The following is a 12500-nucleotide window of genomic DNA, read 5'->3' as shown; positions in this document are numbered from 1 at the left end:
CATACGATCTGCATGTTATCTAGAGTTCAACCAATATAACGATCTTGCGATCGCTTGGTTTTAGCCTAATAAAAGCACATGTCCCATAAGGTTCATGTTTTAATTGCATGTATTAGCTCTAGAATTACCACAGTTATCCAAGTAACTGTTAACGATCTAAGGAACCATAACTGATATAATGAGCCTTTTGCGGTTTCACTTTTAATTCGTGTGTACTTAGACATGCATGGCTTAATCTTTGAGACAAGCATATAACTACTGGCAGGATCAACCAGAATAATGTTTTTATTCATATTTCATTCATATTTTTGAATAGAAATTAGCAATATAAATTTTATAGATTGTTTTCTATCGAATACGGCCATTTTTATATAGCATTCGTATACGTTTGTTGTTTTCACAATATATACTTGTTCCGCCACTAATAATAACAAGTTTTTTAATTATTGATGTTAAAAACACAATATTTTTTTTCGTAATACGTAATAATTTTCTTTATATTTGCATATTTCATTCTAAAATATCTTTTTTGTTCGACATACGTCATTATTGTATCCACACATGTACAATTTTTGTTTAACCAATATAAAATATTGAATTAAATCATTTGTATTTTGATGATAAATTTAAAATTTATCTGTATATATTCATATAAGACTCTTTGGTAATATATAATATAAAACCGAGCGCATATATGATATGTACGTTAGAAAAAATAATATATATATATATTATTTTCTTTTAATATAGGGACACCTCTTTTAATTTATCCCCGCAGGGAATTATCACATAACTCAGTATGTGATAATGGCAGACCAATATACATATATATCAAGATTATCAATACAAAATATATATCATTATTAGCCTGCCTCAATTGTAATTATTTATTTGGATTAACGATAAAGTTCGGAAACAATTTGTTATTCTATGTATAATAGAAACCTTGGCCTTTGTTTCAACATTATTATCTTTGGGCTTAAAATATTAACCGTGGAGCCAAGTCTCATATTCATAAATGAATAAAGAAACAAATTTGACGGATTAATATCTTCTCTACCGACAGACAGTATTTTGTCACGTCAATAGTAGATGGCCGGCCCATTGACCATCCTATAGTAGTTTTTGGACCCAATATCTTTAATTCGGGTATTTTCAATTGTCTTTGCCAATCAACCGTTTGGTACTCTCTCATATAATAAGAGAATACACATATAATTCCATTATATGGATATATCTTCATTATTTTATTTGCTACATCACCCTATAATAGTTTTTGAACCCGTCAACTTCAATTCGGGTATTTTCAATTGTCTTTGCCAACCATTTATATGGTATTCTCTATTATAATAAGAGAATACTAGTGTATATCCATTATATGGATATATCATCTTCATATTATTTGCTACACCACCCTATAGTAGTTTTTGAACCCATCATCTGCAATTCGGGTATTTTCAATTGTCTTTGCCAACCAACTATACGGTATTCTCTCTTATAATAAGAGAATACAAGTATATTTTCATTATATGGATATAATGCCATTTATTTTTCAATATCCATATAATTCATTTAGTTTTGTATGTACAAAACAAGTTTTCTTTATAGTATTGACAAAATCATATGTTTACGCATAACATAAGTTTTGACCAATACGAGGAGGGGCCCGCCAACGACCACCTCCCTATAGTAGTTTTTTACCCCACGCACTACTGCGTGCCTGTTTACAGTACTAGTGCCAGCTATCACTAGGTTTATATATCATGTTTCAGTGATATATGGGTAAATTCTACCATTTATTCTTATGTATATGGCATTTCTATGCCATATTTATACAATCCATTCATATCTTAATGTATATTTATTATATTATACATTATTATGCCTTATAGGTATTATACCTATAAGCCATATCCATACGATTCATTCACTAGTGCCGCCCCTCACTAGGTTTATAATTGTTATATCATTGATATACAATTTATTTCTATATATATGGCATTTATATGCCATATCCATACAATGCATTCACATTTCAATGTATATTTACTTGTTATACATTATTATGCCTTATAGGTATTATACCTATAAGCCATATCCATACGATTCACTTATATAAATATATGTATATTTTTCTATACATAATTTTTTTTTACTTTTGTATGGATTTCTATGCATATCCATAGTTTATATGGATATGCTTGGCGTTCTATATAGTATTGACAAATTCATATGCATAACATAAGTTTTGACCAATACGAGGAGGGGCCCGCCAACGACCACCTCCCTATAGTAGTTTTTTACCCCACGCACTATTGCGTGCCTGTTTACAGTACTAGTGCCAGCTATCACTAGGTTTATATATCGTGTTTCAGTGATATATGGGTAAATTCTACCATTTATTCTTATGTATATGGCATTTCTATGCCATATTTATACAATCCATTCATATCTTAATGTATATTTATTATATTATACATTATTATGCCTTATAGGTATTATACCTATAAGCCATATCCATACGATTCATTCACTAGTGCCGCCCCTCACTAGGTTTATAATTGTTATATCATTGATATACAATTTATTTCTATATATATGGCATTTATATGCCATATCCATACAATGCATTCACATTTCAATGTATATTTACTTGTTATACATTATTATGCCTTATAGGTATTATACCTATAAGCCATATCCATACGATTCACTTATATAAATATATGTATATTTTTTCTATACATAATTTTTTTTTACTTTTGTATGGATTTCTATGCATATCCATAGTTTATATGGATATGCTTGGCGTTCTATATAGTATTGACAAATTCATATGCATAACATAAGTTTTGACCAATACGAGGAGGGGCCCGCCAACGACCACCTCCCTATAGTAGTTTTTTACCCCACGCACTATTGCGTGCCTGTTTACAGTACTAGTGCCAGCTATCACTAGGTTTATATATCGTGTTTCAGTGATATATGGGTAAATTCTACCATTTATTCTTATGTATATGGCATTTCTATGCCATATTTATACAATCCATTCATATCTTAATGTATATTTATTATATTATACATTATTATGCCTTATAGGTATTATACCTATAAGCCATATCCATACGATTCATTCACTAGTGCCGCCCCTCACTAGGTTTATAATTGTTATATCATTGATATACAATTTATTTCTATATATATGGCATTTATATGCCATATCCATACAATGCATTCACATTTCAATGTATATTTACTTGTTATACATTATTATGCCTTATAGGTATTATACCTATAAGCCATATCCATACGATTCACTTATATAAATATATGTATATTTTTCTATACATAATTTTTTTTTACTTTTGTATGGTTTTCTATGCATATCCATAGTTTATATGGATATGCTTGGCGTTCTATATAGTATTGACAAATTCATATGCATAACATAAGTTTTGACCAATACGAGGAGGGGCCCGCCAACGACCACCTCCCTATAGTAGTTTTTTACCCCACGCACTATTGCGTGCCTGTTTACAGTACTAGTGCCAGCTATCACTAGGTTTATATATCGTGTTTCAGTGATATATGGGTAAATTCTACCATTTATTCTTATGTATATGGCATTTCTATGCCATATTTATACAATCCATTCATATCTTAATGTATATTTATTATATTATACATTATTATGCCTTATAGGTATTATACCTATAAGCCATATCCATACGATTCATTCACTAGTGCCGCCCCTCACTAGGTTTATAATTGTTATATCATTGATATACAATTTATTTCTATATATATGGCATTTATATGCCATATCCATACAATGCATTCACATTTCAATGTATATTTACTTGTTATACATTATTATGCCTTATAGGTATTATACCTATAAGCCATATCCATACGATTCACTTATATAAATATATGTATATTTTTCTATACATAATTTTTTTTTACTTTTGTATGGTTTTCTATGCATATCCATAGTTTATATGGATATGCTTGGCGTTCTATATAGTATTGACAAATTCATATGCATAACATAAGTTTTGACCAATACGAGGAGGGGCCCGCCAACGACCACCTCCCTATAGTAGTTTTTTACCCCCACGCACTATTGCGTGCCTGTTTACAGTACTAGTGCCAGCTATCACTAGGTTTATATATCGTGTTTCAGTGATATATGGGTAAATTCTACCATTTATTCTTATGTATATGGCATTTCTATGCCATATTTATACAATCCATTCATATCTTAATGTATATTTATTATATTATACATTATTATGCCTTATAGGTATTATACCTATAAGCCATATCCATACGATTCATTCACTAGTGCCGCCCCTCACTAGGTTTATAATTGTTATATCATTGATATACAATTTATTTCTATATATATGGCATTTATATGCCATATCCATACAATGCATTCACATTTCAATGTATATTTACTTGTTATACATTATTATGCCTTATAGGTATTATACCTATAAGCCATATCCATACGATTCACTTATATAAATATATGTATATTTTTCTATACATAATTTTTTTTACTTTTGTATGGATTTCTATGCATATCCATAGTTTATATGGATATGCTTGGCGTTCTATATAGTATTGACAAATTCATATGCATAACATAAGTTTTGACCAATACGAGGAGGGGCCCGCCAACGACCACCTCCCTATAGTAGTTTTTTACCCCACGCACTATTGCGTGCCTGTTTACAGTACTAGTGCCAGCTATCACTAGGTTTATATATCGTGTTTCAGTGATATATGGGTAAATTCTACCATTTATTCTTATGTATATGGCATTTCTATGCCATATTTATACAATCCATTCATATCTTAATGTATATTTATTATATTATACATTATTATGCCTTATAGGTATTATACCTATAAGCCATATCCATACGATTCATTCACTAGTGCCGCCCCTCACTAGGTTTATAATTGTTTATATCATTGATATACAATTTATTTCTATATATATGGCATTTATATGCCATATCCATACAATGCATTCACATTTCAATGTATATTTACTTGTTATACATTATTATGCCTTATAGGTATTATACCTATAAGCCATATCCATACGATTCACTTATATAAATATATGTATATTTTTCTATACATAATTTTTTTTACTTTTGTATGGATTTCTATGCATATCCATAGTTTATATGGATATGCTTGGCGTTCTATATAGTATTGACAAATTCATATGCATAACATAAGTTTTGACCAATACGAGGAGGGGCCCGCCAACGACCACCTCCCTATAGTAGTTTTTTACCCCACGCACTATTGCGTGCCTGTTTACAGTACTAGTGCCAGCTATCACTAGGTTTATATATCGTGTTTCAGTGATATATGGGTAAATTCTACCATTTATTCTTATGTATATGGCATTTCTATGCCATATTTATACAATTCCATTCATATCTTAATGTATATTTATTATATTATACATTATTATGCCTTATAGGTATTATACCTATAAGCCATATCCATACGATTCATTCACTAGTGCCGCCCCTCACTAGGTTTATAATTGTTATATCATTGATATACAATTTATTTCTATATATATGGCATTTATATGCCATATCCATACAATGCATTCACATTTCAATGTATATTTACTTGTTATACATTATTATGCCTTATAGGTATTATACCTATAAGCCATATCCATACGATTCACTTATATAAATATATGTATATTTTTCTATACATAATTTTTTTTTACTTTTGTATGGTTTTCTATGCATATCCATAGTTTATATGGATATGCTTGGCGTTCTATATAGTATTGACAAATTCATATGCATAACATAAGTTTTGACCAATACGAGGAGGGGCCCGCCAACGACCACCTCCCTATAGTAGTTTTTTACCCCACGCACTATTGCGTGCCTGTTTACAGTACTAGTGCCAGCTATCACTAGGTTTATATATCGTGTTTCAGTGATATATGGGTAAATTCTACCATTTATTCTTATGTATATGGCATTTCTATGCCATATTTATACAATCCATTCATATCTTAATGTATATTTATTATATTATACATTATTATGCCTTATAGGTATTATACCTATAAGCCATATCCATACGATTCATTCACTAGTGCCGCCCCTCACTAGGTTTATAATTGTTATATCATTGATATACAATTTATTTCTATATATATGGCATTTATATGCCATATCCATACAATGCATTCACATTTCAATGTATATTTACTTGTTATACATTATTATGCCTTATAGGTATTATACCTATAAGCCATATCCATACGATTCACTTATATAAATATATGTATATTTTTCTATACATAATTTTTTTTTACTTTTGTATGGTTTTCTATGCATATCCATAGTTTATATGGATATGCTTGGCGTTCTATATAGTATTGACAAATTCATATGCATAACATAAGTTTTGACCAATACGAGGAGGGGCCCGCCAACGACCACCTCCCTATAGTAGTTTTTTACCCCACGCACTATTGCGTGCCTGTTTACAGTACTAGTGCCAGCTATCACTAGGTTTATATATCGTGTTTCAGTGATATATGGGTAAATTCTACCATTTATTCTTATGTATATGGCATTTCTATGCCATATTTATACAATCCATTCATATCTTAATGTATATTTATTATATTATACATTATTATGCCTTATAGGTATTATACCTATAAGCCATATCCATACGATTCATTCACTAGTGCCGCCCCTCACTAGGTTTATAATTGTTATATCATTGATATACAATTTATTTCTATATATATGGCATTTATATGCCATATCCATACAATGCATTCACATTTCAATGTATATTTACTTGTTATACATTATTATGCCTTATAGGTATTATACCTATAAGCCATATCCATACGATTCACTTATATAAATATATGTATATTTTTCTATACATAATTTTTTTTTACTTTTGTATGGATTTCTATGCATATCCATAGTTTATATGGATATGCTTGGCGTTCTATATAGTATTGACAAATTCATATGCATAACATAAGTTTTGACCAATACGAGGAGGGGCCCGCCAACGACCACCTCCCTATAGTAGTTTTTTACCCCACGCACTATTGCGTGCCTGTTTACAGTACTAGTGCCAGCTATCACTAGGTTTATATATCGTGTTTCAGTGATATATGGGTAAATTCTACCATTTATTCTTATGTATATGGCATTTCTATGCCATATTTATACAATCCATTCATATCTTAATGTATATTTATTATATTATACATTATTATGCCTTATAGGTATTATACCTATAAGCCATATCCATACGATTCATTCACTAGTGCCGCCCCTCACTAGGTTTATAATTGTTATATCATTGATATACAATTTATTTCTATATATATGGCATTTATATGCCATATCCATACAATGCATTCACATTTCAATGTATATTTACTTGTTATACATTATTATGCCTTATAGGTATTATACCTATAAGCCATATCCATACGATTCACTTATATAAATATATGTATATTTTTCTATACATAATTTTTTTTTACTTTTGTATGGATTTCTATGCATATCCATAGTTTATATGGATATGCTTGGCGTTCTATATAGTATTGACAAATTCATATGCATAACATAAGTTTTGACCAATACGAGGAGGGGCCCGCCAACGACCACCTCCCTATAGTAGTTTTTTACCCCACGCACTATTGCGTGCATGTTTACAGTACTAGTGCCAGCTATCATTAGGTTTATATATCGTGTTTCAGTGATATATGGGTAAATTCTACCATTTATTCTTATGTATGTATATGGCATTTCTATGCCATATTTATATAATTCATTCATATCTTAATTTATATTTATTATATTATACATTATTATGCCTTATAGGTATTATACCTATAAGCCATATCCATACGATTCATATACTAGTGCAGCCCCTCACTAGGTTTATATATCTCATTTTAATTATATATTGGTAAATTCTATTATTTATTCTTGTGTATATGGCACTTATATGCCGCCATATCTATAAAAATGCATTTATATTTCAATGTATATTTTCTATATTATACATTATTATGCCTTAAAAAGTTATTATACCTACCATAAGGCGATATCCATACGATTCATTTATATAAAAGATATATGTATAATTTTCTATACATAATTTTTTTTTATGAATATATGGGTTTCCTAAGCATATCCATATAATACATTTAGTTTTATATGGATTAGATTGGTCTTCTTTATTGTATTGCCAAACTCATATTGATAAAATAAGTTTTGAACAATAAGAGGATCAGCCGCCAACCAACCAACCACTGCTACCATTGGAGGAACATATACTTACTTTTTATATGTCCTCTTACTTGAATGGTCCTCTCTTTACTTGAAAATTTCATTACCATAGGAATCTATTTATACATGGAATATGATTTCCACTACTTTTTCGCGTCACTAATAATTAATATGACGATACAGACTTGCTACCATAACATAAGTCTTGAACAATAATAGGAGCAGCCGCCAACCAACCACCAACCAACCAACCACTGCTACCATTGATAGTAATTTTATATGTCCTCTTTAGTTGAATTTCAATACCATAGGAATATTTATACATGGAATATGTTTTGCCACTACTTTTTCGCGTCACTAATAATATGACGATACAGTCTTGCTACCATAACATAAGTTTTGAACAATAAGAGGAGCAGACACACCAACCAACCAACCGCGCTGCTACCATTATATATACTTATATTTATATAAGTCCTCTTTACTTGAATGGCCTCTTTACTTGAATTTCAATACCATAGGAATATTTATTTATACATGGAATATGTTTTGCCACTACTTTTTCGCGTCACTAATAATATGACGATATAGACTTGCTACCATAACATAAGTTTTGAACAATAAGAGGAGCAGACACCAACCAACCAACCGCTGCTACCATTGAATGAACCATATATACAAACTTTTATATATGTCCTCTTTACTTGAATTTTAATACCATAGGAATATTTATACATGGAATATGTTTGCCACTTTATCATCGCGTCACTAATAAGATGACGATACATTTTGTTTGTTCAATATTTACTTATATATTGATGTTTCCAATTTAGGTCTTTTATATTTCTTCTTCCCTACCTTACACACCACAAACAAAGTGGCGTGCGATGCTGCAAGCAAGCATAATGATTATGCCCGCTTGCAACATCTTTATTATCGAATCATCAAGCAAAGGATAAGCTTCAGTGGATCGCAGTATGGCAGCTGCTCAACCACTTACAACACCTTGCCTGTTACAAAAGTCGTTTACAATTGATTCTAGGCTTTGTCATTGTATTAAATAATGCTTTTATATGTAACTAGCGCGGCATCAGGTGATCAAAGATCCTCCCAATTTACTATGTTACAAATTACATTGGCATCACATCCATTGTCGTTTATAAAGTAAATTATAAACTTTAAATGGTTTAGAAGCCATACAATGCAAATTGCCCCTTATTTATCATTGCAGTCCAGCACGGATACGACCTTAGAGGCGTTCAGGCATAATCCAACGGACGTAGCGTCATACCACTGTTCGCTCGAACAAGTATTGTGCCATTGGTCCGTACCTGCGGTTCCTCTCGTACTACGCAGGAATGCTGTCGCAACAACGTTTTGTCATTAGTAGGGTAAAACTAACCTGTCTCACGACGGTCTAAACCCAGCTCACGTTCCCTTGCATGGGTGAACAATCCAACGCTTGGTGAATTTTGCTTCACAATGATAGGAAGAGCCGACATCGAAGGATCAAAAAGCGACGTCGCTATGAACGCTTGGCCGCCACAAGCCAGTTATCCCTATGGTAACTTTTCTGACACCTCTTGTTAAAAACTCTTTAAACCAAAAGGATCGATAGGCCGAGCTTTTGCTGTCCCTGTGTGTACTGAACACCGAGATCAAGTCAGCATTTGCCCTTTTGCTCTATGTGTGGTTTCTGTCCGCACTGAGCTGGCCTTGGGACACCTCCGTTATTATTTGAGAGATGTACCGCCCCAGTCAAACTCCCTACCTGGCAATGTCCTTGAATTGGATCATACCTGAGTAATTGGAGTTATACCAAATTTTCAAATCAAAAATACATAAATGCACCGTTTTATTAAAGAATTTGTTTGCGATTATATAACAAACTCGTGATACTTTGATCAAGAAGCTTGCATCAAAACCCAATACCATAAGATATAATAAATATATCCGTATAATGGCTAGGAAATGATACACGTTCCATTTAATCAAGTAAGTAAGGAAACAATAAGAGTAGTGGTATTTCATTGGCGATACCAAACCGAAGTCTAATATCTCCCACTTATTCTACACCTCTTATGTCTCCTTACACTGCCAGATTAGAGTCAAGCTCAAAAGGGTCTTCTTTCCCCGCTAATTATTCCAAGCCCGTTCCCTTGGCTGTGGTTTCGCTAGATAGTAGATAGGGACAGTAGGAATCTCGTTAATCCATTCATGCGCGTCACTAATTAGATGACGAGGCATTTGGCTACCTTAAGAGAGTCATAGTTACTCCCGCCGTTGACCCGCGCTTACTTGAATTTCTTCACTTTGACATTCAGAGCACTGGGCAGAAATCACATTGTGTCAACACCCGCTAGGGCCATCACAATGCTTTGTTTTAATTAGACAGTCGGATTCCCCAAGTCCGTGCCAGTTCTGAATTGATTGTTAATTGATAATCGTTATAATTAATAAGAACTAATTGGTTTAACCCAATTAGTATTCTTAAAAATTTTAGCAAGAAAGTTCCACAATTGGCTACGTAACTAAACTATCCGGGGAACAAGTGACCAACATAAATGCCAGACACTCTATTTACCCAGAACGAGCACATAAACCATGTTATTGTTTCCCAATCAAGCCCGACTATCTCAATCTTCAGAGCCAATCCTTATCCCGAAGTTACGGATCTAATTTGCCGACTTCCCTTACCTACATTATTCTATCGACTAGAGACTCTTCACCTTGGAGACCAGCTGCGGATATTGGTACGGCCTGTTGAGAAGTTTGCGTGTCCCCACCATAAATTTTCAAGGTCCGAGGAGAAAATATCGACACAACAGTATATGTCATGCTCTTCTAGCCCATCTACCATATCTCTCTGCGAAAGACTTCCATGGTAGTACGGCTATAAAACAGAAAAGAAAACTCTTCCGATATCTCTCGACGGCTTCTTTATGGTCGTTCCTGTTGCCAGGATGAGCACGAGGCCCATATTTAATAACAAACGGATACTCAACAGGTTACGGAATTGGAACCGTATTCCCTTTCGTTCAAAATTATTCAAGTATATTAATTAGCTTGATTTATATAATATAATTATATTTGTATGGCATTTGTGTTTTACTTGAAAATTTTCGGCTTTCGCCTTGAACTTAGGACCGACTAACTCGTGATCAACCACTGTTCACACGAAACCCTTCTCCACTTCAGTCCTCCAAGGTCTCATTCGATTATTTGCTACTACCACCAAGATCTGTACCAATGGCAGCTCCATGCAGGCTTACGCCAAACACTTCTACGCATACCATTGTACCTTCCTACTCACTAAAGTTTCAAAATTTATATCACAAGTAATATAAATCATCTACTTTAGCGGTAATGTATAGGTATACAACTTAAGCGCCATCCATTTTAAGGGCTAGTTGCTTCGGCAGGTGAGTTGTTACACACTCCTTAGCGGATTTCGACTTCCATGATCACCGTCCTGCTGTTTTAAGCAACCAACGCCTTTCATGGTATCTGCATGAGTTGTTAATTTGGGCACCGTAACATTACGTTTGGTTCATCCCACAGCGCCAGTTCTGCTTACCAAAAGTGGCCCACTGGGCACATTATATCATAACCTTGAACTTCATATCAAGAAAGTTAAGGTTCTTACCCATTTAAAGTTTGAGAATAGGTTAAGATCGTTTCGACCCTAAGGCCTCTAATCATTCGCTTTACCAGATAAGATTATTTTATATAACATTAAAATGCACCAGCTATCCTGAGGGAAACTTCGGAAGGAACCAGCTACTAGATGGTTCGATTGGTCTTTCGCCCCTATACTCAATTCTGACAATCGATTTGCACGTCAGAACTGTTTCGGTCTTCCATCAGGGTTTCCCCTGACTTCAACCTGATCAAGTATAGTTCACCATCTTTCGGGTCACAGCATATATGCTCAAGGTACGTTCCAGTTAGAGGCATAAATAATATAAATATCATTATACATAACTATATAGAACGCCCCGGGATTGTGTTAATTAGCTATAAATAGTTAAAAAACTAATCCCATTATTAGTCAAGTTAATTACGCTATTAGGTTTATATCCCAATAACTTGCACATATGTTAGACTCCTTGGTCCGTGTTTCAAGACGGGTCCCGAAGGTATCCTGAATCTTTCGCATTG

At 33.0% G+C, this 12500-nt stretch overlaps 2 non-coding genes across 2 annotated transcripts in view; both read right to left on the bottom strand.

The window, feature by feature from the left end:
* LOC119558845 overlaps positions 1-278 on the bottom strand; it is a 1993-nt gene extending 1715 nt beyond the window's left edge. Inside the window, exon 1 of the ribosomal RNA XR_005220468.1 lies at positions 1-278. This exon is cut by the window's left edge and continues 1715 nt beyond it. This is a non-coding gene — a ribosomal RNA (small subunit ribosomal RNA).
* Positions 279-9275: 8997 nt separating this feature from the next.
* The window catches only part of LOC119558853, a 3971-nt gene continuing 746 nt past the window's right edge, over positions 9276-12500 (bottom strand). The window contains exon 1 of the ribosomal RNA XR_005220476.1: positions 9276-12500. This exon is cut by the window's right edge and continues 746 nt beyond it. This is a non-coding gene — a ribosomal RNA (large subunit ribosomal RNA).

The sequence above is a fragment of the Drosophila subpulchrella genome, unplaced genomic scaffold (assembly GCF_014743375.2).
Source record: "Drosophila subpulchrella strain 33 F10 #4 breed RU33 unplaced genomic scaffold, RU_Dsub_v1.1 Primary Assembly Seq144, whole genome shotgun sequence".
NCBI classification, from domain to species: domain Eukaryota; kingdom Metazoa; phylum Arthropoda; class Insecta; order Diptera; family Drosophilidae; genus Drosophila; species Drosophila subpulchrella.
The sequence above is the reverse complement of the archived record's forward strand: the minus strand, read 5'-3'. Positions and strand labels throughout refer to the sequence as shown.